Source organism: Ambystoma mexicanum, chromosome 11, assembly GCF_040938575.1.
Source record: "Ambystoma mexicanum isolate Mex_15411 chromosome 11, UKY_AmexF1_1, whole genome shotgun sequence".
Classification (NCBI taxonomy): Eukaryota; Metazoa; Chordata; class Amphibia; order Caudata; family Ambystomatidae; genus Ambystoma; species Ambystoma mexicanum.
The window spans coordinates 531,793,305-531,813,434 of record NC_090934.1 but is presented as its reverse complement, the minus strand read 5'-3'; positions in this window follow the sequence as shown (position 1 = coordinate 531,813,434).

Here is a 20,130-nt window from a genome sequence, read left to right as displayed (position 1 = left end):
GCACTTTCCACTTCTCCCCCCTTCCATGCACTTTTCCCCTCCCCCTCTCCCATGCACTTGTGCATTCTCAATGTCACCGGGCCTAGTAAGATCGTTGTTTTGTTCTCCCCTGTTACCCTCCCTTGCCTTGTCACACTCTGAAACACTTGTGTACGAGTGTGATAGAAATAAAATATCAATATCAATATCAATTCCAGCACAGTAGTCCAATTTCTGCCTTATTCCTGAGACACTTTAAGTGTTCTCAGGATTGTTTGTTGCGTTTCTGTGAAGGACTAGCATTTGTAAACACAAGTGGTCCGAGATGTTTAAATACATGTTTTCAACAATTGGTGGCAATTGGAATAGAACATTGATTGCTACATTTGCATAGCAATTTACACGAGTTGTATTGGAGAAATTCGAATGGACCAGATAGTTCTGTGTCCGAGTCATGTGATGGAAGTCTAAGTGGTTTGTTCGAAGAGTTAGTTCTCTTTGTTTGTGCAGCTGGGTATGTATTTTCCTTTTCAGTACATTTTTCTGTGGTTTTGGTAGTTGATAAAGTATGAGCTGATTTAAATTTCTCTGGTGATACTGTTGGGAGATCATGTATAAGTTTTCTTTTACAAGGTTTGTGTTTTTGAGGAATAGGGTACATTTTGAGATGGGGTGTGTAGAGTGCACATAGTCTATTGTACTCTATGATGCAAGGAATGTCAGCGTTAACTTTACGTGCATCAAAATCGACTAGAAATAGTCCTTCAAGTGTACGTAGGCATGACAGTGCTACGTAACTCATGCCTTCTTTAAAGACTGTGCTGCCAGTATCAATCAATGGCTAGACCTTGTGATTTATGAATAGTGACTGCATGTGCTACTGCTAGAGAAAACTGTTCTCTGCATACATACATGTCTTTGAAAAGAAGGAATGGGGCTGTTGAGCGTCCTAGTACATGTTCCATGTCAAGGTTATGCTTTAGCAATAGCCTACAGTTTAAACACAATGTTAACATGTTCACCAAACCAGCTGTGTTAGAGTTTTCTAAGGGATTTAGTTGTGCTTGTTGACATATATGCATTATCACACTGTGTCTGTCCAGTTTGTCTCTGAAGTAAATTTGCACTAGTGGTTGTATTTCTTTTTTCAGCATTGTTTCATTGAATTGTGCACAGCTTGCTAGAGTTGGCATTAAGGACATACAGTTGAAATTTTTGTGTGCTAATTGTTCCATGTCATCAGTAGCAGATGTGTTATGCCCTTACAGTTCATGGTTGCGTCTGGTATTTAGGATAGACTGAGCTTCCTTAGACAGTATGCCAATGCGACTGCTTTTTAAAATATTGGCGTAGGTGAGGTCTGCAGACTGATACATGTTTTCAGTTAGTTCTCTATTTTGGATATGTTGCCAGAGATTTACATTCCCTATGCTGCATAGAGTTTTAAAGCATAGTGTGTTTCCTAAGGTTTTAAAAATAGGTTCACCTTTCACTTGTGTTAATTGAAGGAGAGCTCCGAAAAAAATAACATGTTTTCTTCCAAAGAGTTCTTCGTAGTCTGTTTTGAGGACCTCTTGCAATCTGAGGTGCATCAAAGCCAACATTAGGTTGGAGACCATGCTCACCTAATTTATTAGTAGCATTTTCATCTCTTTCAAAACTCTGTGTATCTCCATAGCAGCTTCTGTTGAAAGTTTGTAGTAGTCTAATTCGTTTTTGTGTTCTACTTGAAGGAGTAGCAATTGGTGTAAAGTGACACCAACTGTGTTGTAGGCAGCTAACCCTGTGGGGGCGGTTACAACAGCTAAAAGCTTATTGTTTTTTCATTGTTGGCAACAATTTACTGATGATTATAAATAAGAATGTTTTGCCTCAATCAGCTTGACCACTTACATACAGCAGTACACTTTTATAGTGTTGACCGTTGCAAGTTTTAGTTTCATGCTGAATATCATGTTCAACTTCTTTAGTTATTTCTAGGAAAATGGTACGCTGCTCATTGTTTAGTTATGATTGCAGTAAAGCAAGGTCTTCTGCAGGTTGCTCATACTGACACCATGGTGTTCTCTACTTCAGTGATGCCCCATTTGCCGTGAGTGGCTGTGCAAGTGGTTCTTGGCTTCCTGTCAGAGAGTGTTGACGAGGAGAGGAAATTACTGACGGGCCCATTGGTCAGCACTCACCCTCGAAAACTAGTTATACAAGATAGCTGCACCATGTGAGGACAGAGTGCAGGATTCATATACTCCGGCAAGATCCAATAATCAGGACTCAATAAATTGGCAAAGGGAAGTCTGTTTAATGATACATACATCAGCGAATGGAAATCAGCAGCATCGCGATCACCTGCCTCACGCCGACTTCCCCGAACATTAGTCCAACAGCCTCTTTTATGGGCAAAATCCGTCATCATTGACGTCTAATTCTACAAAAAATCATCATGCAATACAATTGGTTGGGAAAGGTAACTTAAGTATTGGTGCTATATCTGTATATGGAAATAACACAAGTGGATTGGATAACTCTTATCAGGTGGGCGTCTACGCCCTTCCCTTTACAACCCACATGATTGACGTCACTACAAGTACGACGTCTCATTGGTTACAGTGTCTATAGGACCCTAGATTACATGGTCCTTGTGATTGGGCAAGTTACACCCCTAAACATAAATCTCCATTTTAATTAGCAGCTTTAGAGTAGACACACAGGTGCCTAGTGTCCCAAGATTCACCCTTCCTCCCTTCCATCAATCAGTGTTTTAGGGCTGTGAGTCAATTAGTTGTCTGAGTATGGCCTCGGATCTGTAGTCTCTTATCAGGAAAAGTTATGGCATCCTCTAGTTCTGGATGACATCAGGCGGTGGTACATCTTCGCTCCTGTCTGGTCACGTGTTGGTTCACCGTGAATCTGCTTCAGTTTCCAACCTTTTGTGCATTTAATTCTGTGTGTGCTTGGCCACCTGCATGGCCCTCTCTTATCTTGACCTCCACGAGTGGGCTGGTATTCTCTGTAGTTGGAGTCTTGTGAGCTCATGCTCACCTCCCCGTCTCTGGTTGACCTCGATCTCACCGGCATAAGCCTCTCTTTGTTGAGTTTTGATTCCGCTCCTTCTCTGGTCTTTGCTGGGTTTCCTGTCAGGCCTTTGGCCGCCTGGGTACATTTCTGCTTTTACAAAATGGAGTCGCACGTGTACATTGTGCAATATTGAGGTAGATATATGATTGGCGCTTGCCGCTCTACTCTCCTACTAGGCATTGCAAGCAGTATCGATTTCTTAGCCTCTTGCATTTCAAGCTTATTTACACACATTCAACAGGGCGGTTGCTTCCATCTTACCTTATGGCACCATTCTCTTATGTTTTAACAGTGTCTCTCCCCTGCATCCATTATCATTATCCTTGCGGTTACTAGTACTGGCATTCGTGCTTTCAGTAGCCAAGTCTGTTTGTTCTCGGGGCTGCTCGGGCCCTTGGTTTATTTTCATTGCCCTTCCATTAAGGCTTTAGGGGTCTCCTCGTGGATCGTGTGCAGGTATTCCTCATTCCGTATCAGTGGCTGGTATGGTTTCTGATAGGGTATCGTGCTACCCAGGGTTGTCGCATTATGGCTGCTTCAACCGGTATTGATCTCCTTACATACAAGGGGCAGAGTCCCAGTGCGGCTCTCTGTTGGTTTATTTGCTCCTCATACGTCACGTACCACGGCGAGTACCTTACTGGCAACTCGCAATGGGGGGCAGGGGTGCAGGTCATATCTGGGACCTCCTCTACACTCCCCCCTCTGGTCAGTTCATCGACCACTCCTACTTCCTCCTTTATATTCAGGTTCTTTGATTCCTCAGCTTCTTGCTCATCGTCTCCTGGGTTTACACAAGAAGGCATGAAATTATGCAGTTTTGATATCCATATCTTTATCACCCCTTTCAAGCTTCCTGCTGTTCTCACATGCTCATCTTTTTTCCAGGTCATCAACTGGCATTGTCCATTTGGACTGCAGTAAATCCATTTGCCTTCGTACCTTCTTCGTTTCTTGGAATAAGTGAATTTTGTTCCTTCTGGTGCAAATTCACTGGCCTTCACAAAGTCTTTTATCTCCTCATCTGTCAGGTCTCTGGGCTTCCAGCCTGGCTCGATTTTGACCATAATTTTCATCCCAATGGCCTTCTTTGTTGTTTTCTGGCACTGTGTGATGGTTATCTAGATAACACAGACTCCTAGCAGCATCATTGCTAGCAAAGCTCCCAGGAACTTGAATATATCTGCCATCCATTGCGGGACCCATGAGAATAGGTTCCCAAACCAGCTGTCATCGTCCACTTCATCTATCTCATCGGTCATCTGGTTTTTCAGGGTTGTTAACATGTCTATGGCCTCTGTGAGGGTTCCATTTTCTTCGTCATGTGATGGTATAAATGTGCAACATGATTCTCCAATTTTTTTGCAAACACCTCCATCCATTGCTGTGATCATGTCAAGCACATATCTGTTCTGGTGGGTCATCAGTCCAAAGGCTCTCAGCTCTTCTTTGATCACATTAAATCCTTTTATTTTGGTGTTGATGGTCTGCAGTAACTCCCATCTCGTTATCGGCAACCACTTGGTGTTTGCACCAACTTGGATATGCGGCAAGAGTATTGTTGTGAATACCGATGAAGTTAGGCTGAACAGCCGGTGTTCATAGGGAATGGCATACAATGCGTCTTCTGATTTGGCGGAGAAGTAATTCTCTCTCTTCATCCTTGACATTAGTTCCACAGCCCTCCTTTTCCTCAGTTGAGCATCTGCTTTCGGGAAACTGTCCTAATTCAGTTCATTTTTTGGAATCACTAGTGCTGGAACCTGTATGTTCACCAGTGTGCATATGCCTCCCCAGTTCCTCGGTAGCCTTATGTATGCCTTGCATCCACATGCCCAAAAGTGGTCCATCAGGACTGCAGTCCCTTGCGACATCCTTGGGGCTTCGTATATTCGCCCGCAGATTTGATTCTCCCCCATTTTCCTTGTGTCATTACTTCTAAAGCACAGTTTCGGGTTTTCCAGCGGTACTATCTGCAAGGGTCCTCCTCTGTCTTCGACCCATGTCAACAACTTTACCAATTTTGGCCACAATGGTCTACATAGTCTCTGTGAGTTCTCTATTGCTTCTTTGCAGGCTCCAAGGACCATCCAAGCTTGGCAGATTACTTCTCCTTCTTCCTATCCGTCTGGGCAGACTACTGATCCGCAGATCTGCATTTGTCCTCGTTTCTTCCATATTTGAGCTTCTTCTGCCATTTTCCCTTGGACGTTCAGCCTTGAGTTTATTTCCCACCTTATTCCTGATCCCTTGACGTCAGGGTTTTCATATCTAATCACATGATTCTTGGTGTGCGCCCTGTTTCTTGTTTTGATGTCCTGGACATATCCGTCTTCATCAGAGTAGTCCTTTTCGTTGGCCCATATCAACGAGGTGTCTCTCTCCATGAATTGTCCTCTGGTGTTGACATTGCCAGATGTGACAGGCAGTGTGCTATGGGGACATCTATTTCTACAGCCACAAAGATTTTGGACTTGCCCATGCTGTACGACAGGAGTGCACAGAAGAAACATTCTCCTTCTGATTGACTTCGTCCAACTTCCTTCATGTGCTGGTACCATATGTTGTTTCCAAGATGGGCCGTGCTGTCAAAGTAATCGTTTAACTCGTCATCGGTTTCATATGGACTTCTCTTGATCAGGTTGGCTATCACTATGTCTCTGAATGCGTCTGTACTGCTCTCTCGTTCAGGCAGACCCCTGGGCGTTATCCTTGGAGGGGCAGGTTTCATTTCCTGCCCTTCAGTAATAGGGGGAGGTTTTTGCTTCTTTTCCTTCCCTCCTGCATTCTTTTGTAGACCTCCTCCCACTGCATGTGATTTATCGTCCTTCCAACACGTGGCTGTGTCGTAGGCTTGGTAGTTACTTCTGGCGTTGGAGCTGACGTGCTCGCTATCACAGTTGTGTCAATCTGGAAAAGTGAATACCCTTCATTTGGATGATAGACGTATCTTGATGGCCGAAGGCCAACCGTCTTATGCACAGAATTATAGAAATACAGACTGCTATGCTTGACCAACAAGCGGCCATTTTAAACGTAGCAAGAATCGCCATTTTGCTTGTTAACCATTGTTCATTGCTTTCTCTCTAAACTGCTTTGCAGCTTGCAATTCTTGCAAATTCTGCTTACTCTGCTCAACTGTTAACATTGTTGTCTGAATGTGAAAGGGCAAGGCCGCGGGACTGAGGAGTTCGTTGAAACTCCTCATGAGCAGCCCAGAAAGGAATGCCCACGCTCCCTCTCTGTAGCCTTGAGGGAGAGCTGCAGGGCATTTAATCATTTCACAGCTGCCAGCCAGTCTCGTACTGTGGTAGAATATGTTAGAATAAAGCAGCTAAAGGCTTGAATTATGCTCTTCCTACAGCCCCCTTCACAAAACCCTTTAGAGCGTGTCGGCTCCCAGGACACGAATAGCACCTCATGGATAGCAAAGCTTGGAATGTGACTCTTACCCCGTGTGCAGCTTGCTTCCAAGAACAGAAGCACCGTGTTCTGTTCAACAACTAGAAGATGCCTCCGTACTTTCTAAATTGCACATTGTTACTAGAATAGACATCGAAAGTGTCATAATTGTCATACTCGTCGGAAATGTCCATCATCATCCCGAGTTCAAAGAAACTCAATAAAAGGGGGGTGTTAAACATGTCATAGCTGATTGTATGATATGCATTTTGTATATATGTAACTGATGTACGTAATTCGCTCTCTTGCGTCCCTTGAGGTCTAGAGAATACACGTCGCGGGGCGTGAGACCACAGTTGGCCAATTGGGACTATTTTGCTTGCAATAAACCCTATCATTGGGAATTTTAACCTCGTGTCTGGCGCATCCTTTTGTGTATGGTTATTGCCTTGTTTCCATATCGCGAGGGACCACTAAGGGCCCCTTTCAGTTGTGGTGGTTGTCTTGTTCAGCTCCTCCTGTAGCTTCTTTGCTCTAAGTATGAGTGAAAACACATACTCAACTACCGCATGTGATTTCTCAGTGAGTTCTTTTGTTGCTTCCTCTGTTCTATTGAGTGATTTTGCTATTTCATTTCGATTCGGTTTCTCATGTTGCTCCCTGCTTTCTAGAGCGGTTTGTTCCACAGGTGATTTCTCTCTTTCAGTTGGTTTGGCCTGTGGTTTCCTAACCATTGACACTTGCCCTTGTTCGTGTGCACTCAGTGTATGGGTGCGTGCCGTGGACAGTGCTATGCTATCATTAATTCCGTGGTATCCCTGTCTCCAGCTTTTCTCACCATTCATTACTTCAAGTGTTTGCGTGTTACTGCTAATTACATTCAACTGTAAATCGTTTGCTTTATCATCAGTTTTTCTTGGAACAGGGATGACAATATAAGGTCTGGGTGCTTTTGTGGGCCCCAGATGTTCTTTACCTGGTGGATGCACAGACATTGGGAAGCTTCGTGCACCGATAAAAAATGCAGTTCTAATAATTAACGATAAAAATACTACAATAGTCACAATGCATATACATATGACAGCCTTAAAAGCCAGTTTACAGCATCTCCTTCCAGGAAACCGGGGGCGCCCTTCCGCTGGTGGCAAGACTAAGTTACCGTTTTGGGACCCCAGTTCAATCAAGTCCATAATCCACTATTTATTTCTCTCTTTGTTCCGATCTCGTTATTCAAAGTTCAGCAAATCGAAGTTCAGCAAATACTAAAGTGACATGTGCTGTTCAATGTCCCCCCTCTTGTGAGTGATGATGATAGTCTCTGAGTATGGAGTACAGTTCCTTTGCTAGACTATGGAAAAAGGTTAGACTATCGTTTTCAGCACATCACATTCATCCTGCATTTGTTGTGGGAACCGCATTCCCAGGGCACTCTTTCAACTCGTCATGGCCCTGAGGATATGCAGGACAATGTTTTCAGTGACACCATGAAAAGATGGATTTGCTACAAATCACGCAACATAAAATATTGAAAAAATAAAAATAAAAATAAAAATAAAAGTGAACATATGAAAAGGTAGGAAAAAATAAGAAAAAGGTTGAAAAAGGTAAACACGGCAGTGAAGTTCGTGTCTCTGTTCCTTTCACTTGGTCGTTCGAGGTCGAGTTGATGAACAGTCTCTCCCTCACCCATTTATTCTCCTCCGCGATAATGATAAACAAATAGAAAACACAAAACAAGAAAAAAAAGAACGGATGTAGTTATCCTTATTTCTGCTCTTTTGATCTGTCCTATGTTGGAAGCATGAAGAACTGTGTCTCTTGTTTTCTTGCCTTGTCCCCGGCTGGGATGATGAAAAAGGTTATTTTGAAACGCCCCCTTCTAAGGCTCTTCATAGATGTGGATGTCCATAGTTGCTTCTGAGTTGTGATGCAATAGCTCTTGGGAGCCTGTTCAATTGGCCATTCTTTGCTGGATGACTAAGAAATGCAGGCACATCAATTTTGAGGGGTCTGCCCACTAGTTCGTGAAAGTTTTCAATGAGATGAAAGAAAACACGAAAAGCATAACGACTGTCTTCAGGTGTTAATGACATTCGTTCTGGTTCTTTGGCTCTAAAGTCACAGGCCTTTTCTCGCAGTGTGATCAGTTGTATTTTTTTCTTCGATCTGTCCCTCGTCGGCTAGTCTCACTGAAATCTCAGGAATTCTCGCTGGAAATTGGACAGCTCCACCTGGAACATGATGCCTTGGAGGAGTGCGCCCATGTGTGGGGTGTTGGCCGGATTCCTAAGAAAGGTGATGATGTCAACATCTGCAGGTCTCCCCACCATTTCCGGATAGTCTGTGACTAATGGAAATAAAACGTTGTGTGCCAGCTGTGTATCCTCAGGTGATAGGGACATTTGCCTTGTTTGCTGGGTCCTAATCACAGTCCCTTCTTTTGATGCGAACAAGTTTTGCACTTTCCTGCTGCGTGAGTTGCAACCACGTGGTTCAGCTTGTACCACATTTGGTTGAGAAAGTAATTGTTTTTTGGATCTCTAATGAATGTCAATGTATCTGTAGTTCTCCCGATAAGTCCTGGACATTCTTCGATGATGCAGAAGAACAAAGTATATGTGATCTCGTCAATGATTACTTGTGGTGGAAGCATCTGTGTCTTTTCCGCTGTGTTCGGGTAGTGTAATGAAAGTTTCTGTTATGACAGTCAGTAGTTGTCAGATTATTTTCTTGTTTGCAGGGTCTTGAATGAATTCAGTAACGCTGGCTTCTCTGCCTATAAGTGAAGGGTAGGACAGTACTACCAGCTGAAAATATGTGAGCACATCCCACTTGAGACTTCTGCTGGGATGAACCATATGTCCATGAACAAAGTCTTGATCTTACTTTTACTTCTTATCGGAGTCTTAGGTTTTAAATGCTTTGTGTGGCTTTCAATGTTCATGAGATTAGCGCTTCTGTTGATATAAGTATGCAATTTTCTTCTTTTACCCTGCACCTTTGGCTGCACAGGGTGTTTTCTTGCTTCTTATTGTCTTTTTTATGCCTATAGAAAAGGTTCAGCGTGGACAAGATTTTCACAAAAGTTCTTTTGTTGGCTATATTGAATGTTCTTTTAATTGTCCTTTTGTCACCTTCCACTTGGTTTGAAGAACTTTCTTGTTTTGAAAGTCTCACTTTTATATATTTTTTTTCTCCTCGTTCTTGTAACTTGTCTGCTCATGCGTCCTTTTTCCTTGCCATAGATCTCGTCTGCACATGCTGCGGTCCTTCCCCGTTGTCTGTGGATTCCTCGGCAGTAGATGTAGTAGGAGTGCTTTCTCCTATGAAGAGTTTTATATCATTCGTGAAGATCTAGGCTCTTCTGCCTTTGAGCTTGACAGCTGACGGGGTGCAGTCCGCTACGATGAACGGGCCATTAAACCTCGGCTCGTCCCATCTTTTTCTTGTGAAATTCTTCACGAGGACGTGATCTCCAGGGAAGACAAAAGACGCGCATGGGCTCTGAGCTGCGCCGGCATCAGCACTGTCTGTTGTGGTTTGTGCTGTGTCGTCCCTTTTCTGCCGTCGCTGCAGCTGGCCTGAAATGACAGTGAAACTGGATGTGAGACAATCCAGATAGGCATCCATGTCGTCTCTCACAACCTCCCTAGTTGACTGAGGATCACATCTAGCTCTGTCTCTGGGGTAAGAGGGGTCCTCATCCTTCTCCCCGTGACTATTTCGTGTGGCGTTAGATGATGGTCGGAGCCTGGCTGGTTCCGAAGAGCATACAATGCCAGCGGTAGGCAGTGCATCCATCCCTTTCTTAATGTGAGCTTCAACTTGGCTATCCTTTCCTTAAGCAAGCCGTTGATCGGTTCACATATCCCGTTTCCCTCTGGGTGATACGCCAACGAGAATTTGTGCTTTATACCAAGCAACAAGCTAATCTGCTCAAATACTGCATTTACAAAATGTGCCCCATTATCATATCTCATTACTTCACACACCCCCCATCTAGGGAAAACCTCCCTCACCAGGAATTTAGCAGCACAGGCAGCGTCAGGGTGTGTACAGGGGCCTACTTCTACCCATCTGGAGAAGGGACACACCACCAAACGGGTTGCCAGTCAATTCGTCGAAAAAAATTTGTCGAAAAGACAAATGGTCGAAGCAAATTGGTCGAAAAGCATTTCGTCTAAATTTTTTTTTTCTATTTTAACCCTTTATTTATTTTTTTTTTTTTGGGGGGTCCCCCCCCAACCCACTTTTTTGCCTTAAAAAACCTTTTTTTGCCTAAACGAACACCCAAAAAAATATATATAATTTAAAAAAAAAATTCGACGAAATGGTTTTCGACGAAATTGCGTCGACCAAATGTCATTCGACCAATTTGAGGTCGACAAATTGACTGGACACCCACCACAAGTAGATACCTGTACCCATTACACACCTGAATCATATCGACATAATCAATATGTAGGTGCTGGAAAGGTCCATTTGGTCTGGGGATGACTCCTCTCACTACTTTTAATGTGTGCCAAGAAGTGAATTGCTGGCAGATAATGCAGTTTACTATAAAGAATGCAACATGCTCGGTTAAATTCGGTATAAACCAGTCTTCCGCAAGCGTTGCAGCAAGATTTTCTTTTGACATATGAATGGGGTAGTGAAGCTGTTCTAGCGCTACTTTTAGAAGGGCGACAGGCATTACTGGTTTACCAGTGCAGTCTTGCCTCCACAATCCGTCAGAGAGATTTAAAGAATACCCTAGATGCTTCCATACATTTTTCTCCTCCTGAGGTGCCTCCCCCTGGAGCTCCATTAATTGAGATTGCCCATATTGCTATAGGCTTCTGGAGCGGCTCGAGCTACCATCATTCGTTCATGGGTATGTGCCACCTCCAGGTCCATGATTGTTTCAGTTTTGGATGCCATACATTTGGCTTGCGTGTCCGCTTCATGATTTCCACGTGACACAAAATCTGTCCCTTTGGTATGAGCGGTGCATTTTACGACCGCTAAGCTCACTGGGAGCTGTTGTGCTTTTATCAGCCTGTGCAACAAGGCTGCGTGTTGCACTGGCGTGCCGTCTGCTCGGAGGTAGCCCCTCCTCTTCCAGTGCGCTAATCCTGCGTGCACTGTTGACATCACATAGGCTGTACACTGTTACTTCCTGGTCTACATGGTTCTCAATGGCAAGTATCAATGCCACTAGTTCTGCAGCCTGTGCCGAATAGTGAGATGGTATTTGCACACTGACAAGTACTCGGACCTCTCCATTCGCCATGTGTTTGAATACAGCTACGCCTGTATACCTTTGCCCGTCATCTTGGTCAATTCTTGATGACCCGTCATTAAAGACGATCTCTCCACTTGGCGGGGCATTTTCCTTGACCCTGGGGATCTCATCATAGTGTTCTTCATAGTTTGCACAGTCATGCACAGGTTCTCCCTCTGTGACTGGCTCGGCTATAAACATAGCAGGGTTCACCGTTTTGCATCGCACTATTTTGATCGATGGATTAGAGATAATCACCTCGTAGGCTGATGCTCTTTACAAAGTCAGCATGCCCTTTGGCTTCTCTAGTATGGCGAATAGTGAGTGCTCAACATATAATGTCATGGAGCACCCCATCACAATGGATGACGCCTTCTCAATGGCGAATGCGGCGACAGCTAAATTTTGTTAGCACGGGAAGTGGCCCTTCATGACCGGGTCCAGACTCCCGCTGTAATATGCTAGGGGTTTATATCCCAATGAGGTTCGCTGCGTGAGCACTGCTGTCATAAAACTTGCCATCGGTATGAGAGAACAGATAGAATTCCTCTGCATAATTAGGAATCCCGAGAACTGGGGCCTTCCAAATTGCCCCCTTGAGTTCTGTAAACCCCTTCTCCATTTCTTCATTCCATTCAATTTCTTCTCTTGTTGCCTGGGCCTTTTTAAGGGCCTGTAACAAGGGCTTGCTATATGAGCTGTAGTCAAAGACCCATGCTCTGACATAATTGCACAAGCCTAAGAAGCTTTGCATTTGCTTTATTGTGCGCGGCATGGCCGTGTGCATGATAGCCTCGGCCCTTTCTGGGGTTAACTTTTTCCCCTCATGTGAGATTAGTTGCCCTATGTACAACACCTCCTGTTGGCAGTACTGCAGCTTGTCCTTGTCTACTTTGTATCCTTTCTCAGCCAATATAGTCAATAGCTGGACTGAGTCGTGTCAGCATTGCTCTTCAGTGATGCTGCAGATTAGAATGTCATCTACATACTGCAAAACAACACTGTCCACCGCAATATTGCTTAGGTCCATTTGCAGGACTCTGTTGAAAATAGATGGAGACTCGCAATACCCCTGTGGCAACCTCGTACTTTTCAGGCGCATTTGCCTGAAGGTAAATGACGTCAGGTCTTGTGAGTCATGGTGTAGTGGGATCGAGAAAAATGCATTTTTCAAATTGATCACCGTGAAGTATTTTCCCTCAGTGGGTATGTTGCACATTGTGGATGGATTCGGGACTAGAGGGAACTCGGCTTCGATAATGTTGTTCAATGCTTGTAAATCCTGGATTAGACGCCAAGACCCTCCCTTTGATTTCTTGACAGGATAAATCACTGTGTTGCAAGGTGATTCTGACATCACAAGGATGCCCTGCTCCATCATGGCAGAGATTGTCTTTGCAATCCCTTCATCCGCTTCTCTGGACATGGAATACTGTTGTGCCCATGGTAGAATTGCCCCTGGTTTCATTTGAATTTTTACTTCGCCATCCCCTTTCAGAGACCTACGTCATAGGGCCCTGTAGTCCATACCTTGGCTGGCACCAGGACCATGTCGTTATCAAAGTATTCTGGACGTACTAATGCTAACTCCATCCTCTGCGGTACTTCCCGCCTGATAATTTTGACCCAAAATATGAGACTCACTTCCACCCGTGTCTCTTCTAGGTCATGGTGTTCTTCGAACAGATGTCAGTCACTCGATACCCTTCTTCGTTGGCGATAATCGCACACCAAGGTCTGCCCTCATCGTCACACCCCTCAACCAATACCACTTTTCCTCGCACTGCGGCAGAGTGTATCATTAAGGGAAATACTTGTCCCTCCTCTTCGTGCATGGGTATTCTTGGCCTGAATAGAAACTCATCTGGAGTTCTCATAGTTTTGTCTGCAAGGCCTGGCAACCCCGCCATAAGCACTTGTACGCCATATGTGAATACTTCTGGCTCCAGTGGTACAGCTCTCATAGCTGCACGTCCAGAGTATGCTCTGATCATTTCGCACACGTTTCAATAATGCATTCCTGCGGTGGAGCACACTGTGCCATCCTCAGTGAATGAGATGGTCATATTCAACTTTGTCATCAAGTCCCGACCCATGATATTTACTGGGGACTGATGAGAATACAACAGAGGTACATTCATGTCGCACTCTCCCACAGAAACTGTGAGTGCATCAGTAAAGGGAACTCTGCTATGAGCTCCAGTAAAACTCTGGGTATCTATTGCCTCGCCGGACAAGGAGAACTTGCCTTCTCATATGCACGAGCGCGTTGCACCCGTGTCAGCTAAGAAGGAATATTCTTTCCCCCCTATGGTGACATTTACCCTTGGTTCCCTGCCAGGGTCTGGTGTCACTGATAGGATAGAACACATCAGTGTGAGCCGTCCTATTTCATATATAGGTTCGGTCCATAGTATACCTGTGGGTTTCCTCCACCTGAATTAGTGCCCTGAACCACTTGTGGCAGTGTCTGCTGGGGTTGTCCCTGTGGTACATTCCCCATGTTCAGTGGTTGGACCACTTGCTGTGCACCTTGCTGCAAGCCAGCTGCCTGCTTCTGCACGGTATAGTTTTGTGCATTTCCCCATTGTGGGGTAGCAGGTTGACTCACCATGCCTGTCCCCATCCCTTGATTGTTCTGCCACATGCCTTGGCTTCTGTCATGCGCACCACATGTCCTTTCACTCCACATAGCCGACACACTGGCGGTGGTCGGGCCATCTGTCCATCTGGCATAACTGGACTGCCCATTGGTGCGCTCTGGATACCACCTTGAACATTTTGAAAACCTCCTTGGTTACTTCTAAAGCCTCACTGATTGCTCTGCCATCCTCTTCCTCCAAATCTCCTTCCTCTCAGGTAATATCCTGCGTTACCCTGATTACTCTGGGGCGGGTTAGCTGCACGCTGTGCACTCGATTTGGCTGGGCTTGTTAGCATGGCTCCCTCGAGAGCATATTTTGAGAGCTTCCTTTGCACTAGCTTCGCCTCTTCTCCCTTACGCGTTGCCTCTTTCTTTCAATTCTTTTCTTGCAACAGCCTACAGTAATGTGCAATTGTCAACTGGATCTCAGCCCACGGTTTAGCTTCTATCCCTACCAATTTTTTTAGCTGTTTTTGCACCGGTTCTGGTAACCCTTGGCACAATATATGGTAGAATACAGGGATTGATTTTGTCCAAGACTCATGCGTTTTGAGCACCCACGCGCATTGAAAAATCTGGATATAAAGCAATGGATCCTCTGACGCTTTCATTTTTCGAGTCATTATAGCTCCCATATCAGATGTGTCTGGATATAGCGTACGCAGCGCTGTCCATACTGCTGCTCTACAGTTATTAAATGGCGCTCCGTCATGAGAGGTGTTAGTTATGGTTACCCTACGGTAGCCTGTCCTTTTCCACACATCGTCTGCTCTTTCTCTGAGTATAGCAATTAGGAGACCCTTGATGTCCCCTATGGCTAGGGAGACGCCCGCCCTCATTTTTTCTAGCTCATGTATCCACTTCCCGGCTCCCAATGTCAACATTGGAAGCTTATTTTTTAGATTCTCTCGGTCCATGTGTGGCCATGGAATATATTGCGGTCTTGCTCCCCGCTTTTCTAACAGTGGGAATAGGAATGCACAATCTTCCTTTCCCTTCTCTATAGCCCCTCGGTCTCTCACCGAGGTGGCGTTCCCGCCTTGCTGTCTACCTGGCAATGTCCTTAATCTATCACTATAGGCAGGTGCCGACGCCCCCTCCTCTGACCGGGGCGCGTGTCTTCATCTCGGCTGGACTGTCCAGCGGACTTGAGTGTCCTACTTATGGACTTGCCCACGTCTGACCACCGTACCTCTCGACTCCCTGGGAGCCGCGTTTCGCACCGCCTCCCTTTGTCATACATCACTTCCTCCGCTTCTCCATCGGAGTCTGACTCTGAATACTCCCAGTTTGCACAACTTCTTGCATCATCTTCGTTCTGCCCATCTTCTAGTCTATCTAGGGAACGTCCCCTACTCTCACTACTTCGGGTGACATCCTCAGTGTCATATAACTGAGTGCTCTCTAAGCCCTCATCTTCCCTTCCTTCTTGGGAGATTCGTTCCAGTCCCATCTCATCATATATTTGATCAATCGCTTCCCCAATGCTTCGGGTGTCGAAGTCATCATCAATAATTGTCCCGCTTGTACTTGGTACCGCATCGTTTGCAGGAAAGAATTCTTCTATGTCTTCCCAGTCTACAACAGGATTGGGTTTTTTAACTTCCCGTTGCAAATATTCTAAATCTCGTGCCCTTTGCCTGCGTTAACGCTCTGCTTCCTCATCCATTTCTCTTCGCTTCTTCGCTTCCTCTCTAGCCTTATCTACTTCCCTCATCCATTCATTTCTACGTTCTTTTGCCCTTCTACTTTCCTCGTCTTCTCGCTTTTTTACCTTTCTTTTGTGCACTCTCTTTTCTTCCTCTAACCTAAGCATGTTCTGCCTGTACTTTTCATAGGCTGCATATTGCGGGCGACTAAGCGGTATACCTTGCTCTTCGCGATATAGTTGTTCTTGCCGCAACCTATCCTTCTTTCTTGCCCTTTCATTTCTCATGTCCACTTCTTTTTCTCTTTCCTTTCTTTGCGCCTCATCAGACCGTTCACTCGGCCTTGCACCATCACTTCCTTTTCCATCTAACTTCAACAGTATCTGCCCTCCCATCCATTCGTCCTTTGTACATGTTAACTCATCGGTTCCTTTCCGCTTCTTTCCCTCTCTCTCGCTATCTAGAGGTGCACTCGTTTGTGCCTGGTCCTTCCTTTCCACACCTCGCCTCTCTTTTCCCCATGGGACTGAGGAGGCCGAGTCATTTTCCTGTTCCTTCTCTTTCGTCTCGTCACTGCTACACGCAGGTGACTCATATGTAGGGTTGCTATAACCTGTGGCTGCCTTAAGCTCTCTTAGTGGGTAAAGACCCTCCGACTTACTTCCCTCAACAAGTGATTCTGGTGGGGCAGGTGGCACGGTAGGCGTCTCACCCCCCTCCGTACATACATTTAATATCCAGTCTGCGGGGGGTTCTTCTTCTTTTGTTTGTTCAAACATTTTCCAAAGCTCGAGAACAGCAAGGCGTTTTTCGAGCTTCTTTCCGCTATATGTGGCATATAGGAAGATGGTCATGTGCTGTAAAACAGCCTTTGACAATGACCCATTTTGGGGCCACGGCATAAACATTTTATTTGCGGTGCCCTTAACCCACTCCTGGCTATATTTCTTCAATTTTGTTGCATGCTTTGGCAACTGCTTGCATAAGTGTGCAAGTGGGGTAACTTCTTCCATCCTTAATGTTGTCATCAACAATGTTCATACAGTTTTTCAACTTTACGCTATTATGAGCAAGCACCACATACGGGAGCTCCAATCCAATTTTCCCACAAAATTTTATACCAACAGTTTTACTCAAAACACATCAATTCAGTGGCGAGTCCCTCTCATTTACAGAATCGCATAAAGCAAAACTACATTGCCATCAATTAATAACACAATAATTCCACATTCAGCATACACAGAACATATAGGACAGACGCTTGACAGACTAGACGGACACCAGCTGGTTATACGTATACCTGCCTTCTAATTGTTACCCCGTCATGGGATTTGAACTAACCCCTTTATGACGTCTTTAAACGTCATCGTAGCCTAAAGTCCCCCCAGTTTTCTCTCGGGTGCCTCCCTGCTATTCCTTACAGTTTTTTTCCCATTTGCCCCCCCCCCCGGTATTCCTTACAGTATTTTTCTCGGGTGCCCCCCAGTTTTCCTTACAGTTTTTTTCTCGGGTGCCCCCCGGTATTCCTTACAGTTTTTTTTTATCAGGTGCCCCCCCGGTATTCCTCCCAATTACTTCTGGTGCCCGGGTTTTTACCCTTTATATCTCTACAGTCTTTCCTACTTTTAACTGTATTAATCTTCTCCACCACCCTCCGTTACCTTTCCCCTTCTTACTCTAAGGCCTATAAGACATTTGCCAAGGTAACGAGTTTCGTTGTTTTCACTCACCAATCGCCTCTTTGCCTCTCTGGAACTTCAGGATCACCGCCCCTTCCTCTTCCTGCTTTTATGGTTTTCGTCCTATCCGCTGCCCGTGGGAATGAGAAGGGTTATGCTTGGAAAGGCGGGTTCCTTCAGACTCACTGCAGATTTTTTGGGAATGATTACACTATCATTGTCCACGGGGAGCTTCTCAGCCTACTCAGCCGGAATAGCGAAAGGACTTGTGATGTAACCGAAGGCCCAGAGTTACTTCGTGCCGTTGGTCTAAAGGTGTCTTATACTATATCAATCGATAATCTATAATCGATGGCCAAAACTATCCTCACGCTACCAAGTGTTGACGAGGAGAAGAAATTACTGAAGGGCCCATTGGTCAGCACTCACCCTCGAAAACTAGTTATACAAGATAGCTGCACCATGTGAGGACAGAGTGCAGGCTTCATATACTCCGGTAAGATCCAATAATCAGGACTCAATAAATTGGCAAAGGGAAGTCTGTTTAATGATACATACATCAGCAAAATGAAATCAGCAGCATCACGATCACCTGCCTCACCCCGACTTCCCCGAACATTAGTCCAACAGCCTCTTTTATGGGCAAAATCTGTCATCATTGAATACAGTTGGTTGGGAAAGGTAACTTAAGTATAGGTGCTATATCTGTATATAGAAATAACGCAAGTGGATTGGATAACTCTTATCGGGTGGGCATCTACGCCCTTCCCTTCACACCACACATGATTGACGTCACTACAAGTACAACGTCTTATTGGTTACAGTGTCTATAGGACCCTAGATTACATGGTTCCTTGTGATTGGGCAAATTACACCCCTAAACATAAATCTCCATTTTAATTAGCAGCTTTAGAGTAGACACCCAGGTGCCTAGTGTCCCAAGTTTCACCCTTCCTCCCTTCCATCAATCAGTGTTTTAGGGCTGTGTGTCAATTAGATGGCTGGGTATGGCCTTGGATCTGTAGTCTCTTATCAGGAAAAGTTATGGCACCCTCTGGTTCTGGATGACATCAGGCGGTGGTACATCTTCGCGCCTGTCTGGTCACGTGTTGGTTCACCGTGAATCTGCTCCAGTTTCCAACCTTTTGTGCATTTAATTCTGTGTGCACTTGGCCACCTGCATGGGCCTCTCTTATCTTGACCTTCACAGGCGGGCTGGTATTCTCTGTAGTTGGAGTCTCGTGAGCTCATGCTCACCTCCCCTTCTCTGGTTGACCTCGATCTCCCCGGCATAAGCCTCTCTTTGTTGAGTTTCGATTCCACTCCTTCTCTGGTCTTTGCTGGGTTTCTAAACACGGCCTGTCAGGCCTTTGGCCGCCTGGGTACATTTCTGCTTTCACAAAATGGAGTTGCACGTGTACATTGTGCAGTATTGAGGTAGATATATTGTTGGCGCTTGCCGCTCTACTCTCCTACTAGGCATTGCAAGCAGTATCGATTTCTTAGCCTCTTGCATTTAAAGCTTATTTAGACACATTCAACAGGGCGGTTGCTTCCATCTTGCCTTATGACACCATTCTCTTATGTTTTAACAGTGTCTCTCCCCTGCATCCATTATCATTATCCTTGCGGTTACTAGTACTGGCATTCGTGCTTTCAGTAGCCAAGTCTGTTTGTTCTCGGGGCTGCTTGGGCCCTTGGTTTATTTTCATTGGCCTTCCATTAAGGCTTTAGGGGTCTCCACGTAGACTGTGTGCAGGTATTCCTCATTCCGTATCAGTGGCTGGTATGGCTGTCTGATAGGGTATTGTGCTGCCCAGGGTTGTCATGTCATGGCTGCTTCAACCAGTATTGATCTCCTTACGTACAAGGGGCAGAGTCACAGTGCGGCTCTCTGTTGGTTTATTTGCTCCTCATACGTCACATACCACTGCTAGTACCTTACTGGCAAATCGCAATGGGGGGCAGGGGTGCGGGTCAAATCTGGGACCTCCTCTACAGATGGTTGACTGCTCTCAGCAGTGTATATATTTAGTTGTGCTTGAGGTTCTTCTTTTTGTTGGCGTTCATTGTCCAACATGTTTTTGTACTGTGTAAAGTTTATATATGTTATGGTGCTTTCATTTGCATTGAAAACATCTTCATAGAAGGCATCAGTGTCTAATAAACCTTCTTCTTTTCTCCATTGTTTAAAAAGTTGCAGTAGGGCAATGTAGTACAGTTCTTTGTGTTGAAGAGTTTTTAATGACAGCTTCATGTGATTAATCAGGCTGTGTTTGGTAAGTTTCACCAGGCTGTCCTCACAACTTTCCACTATAATAATAATATCTTTAATGTGATATAGTTTAAAAATTCAAACTTTACACATATACATCTTAATTACTTTCAGTACAAAATTCAAAGCATCATAATCATAAGATTAAAGTTAAATAAAAATTC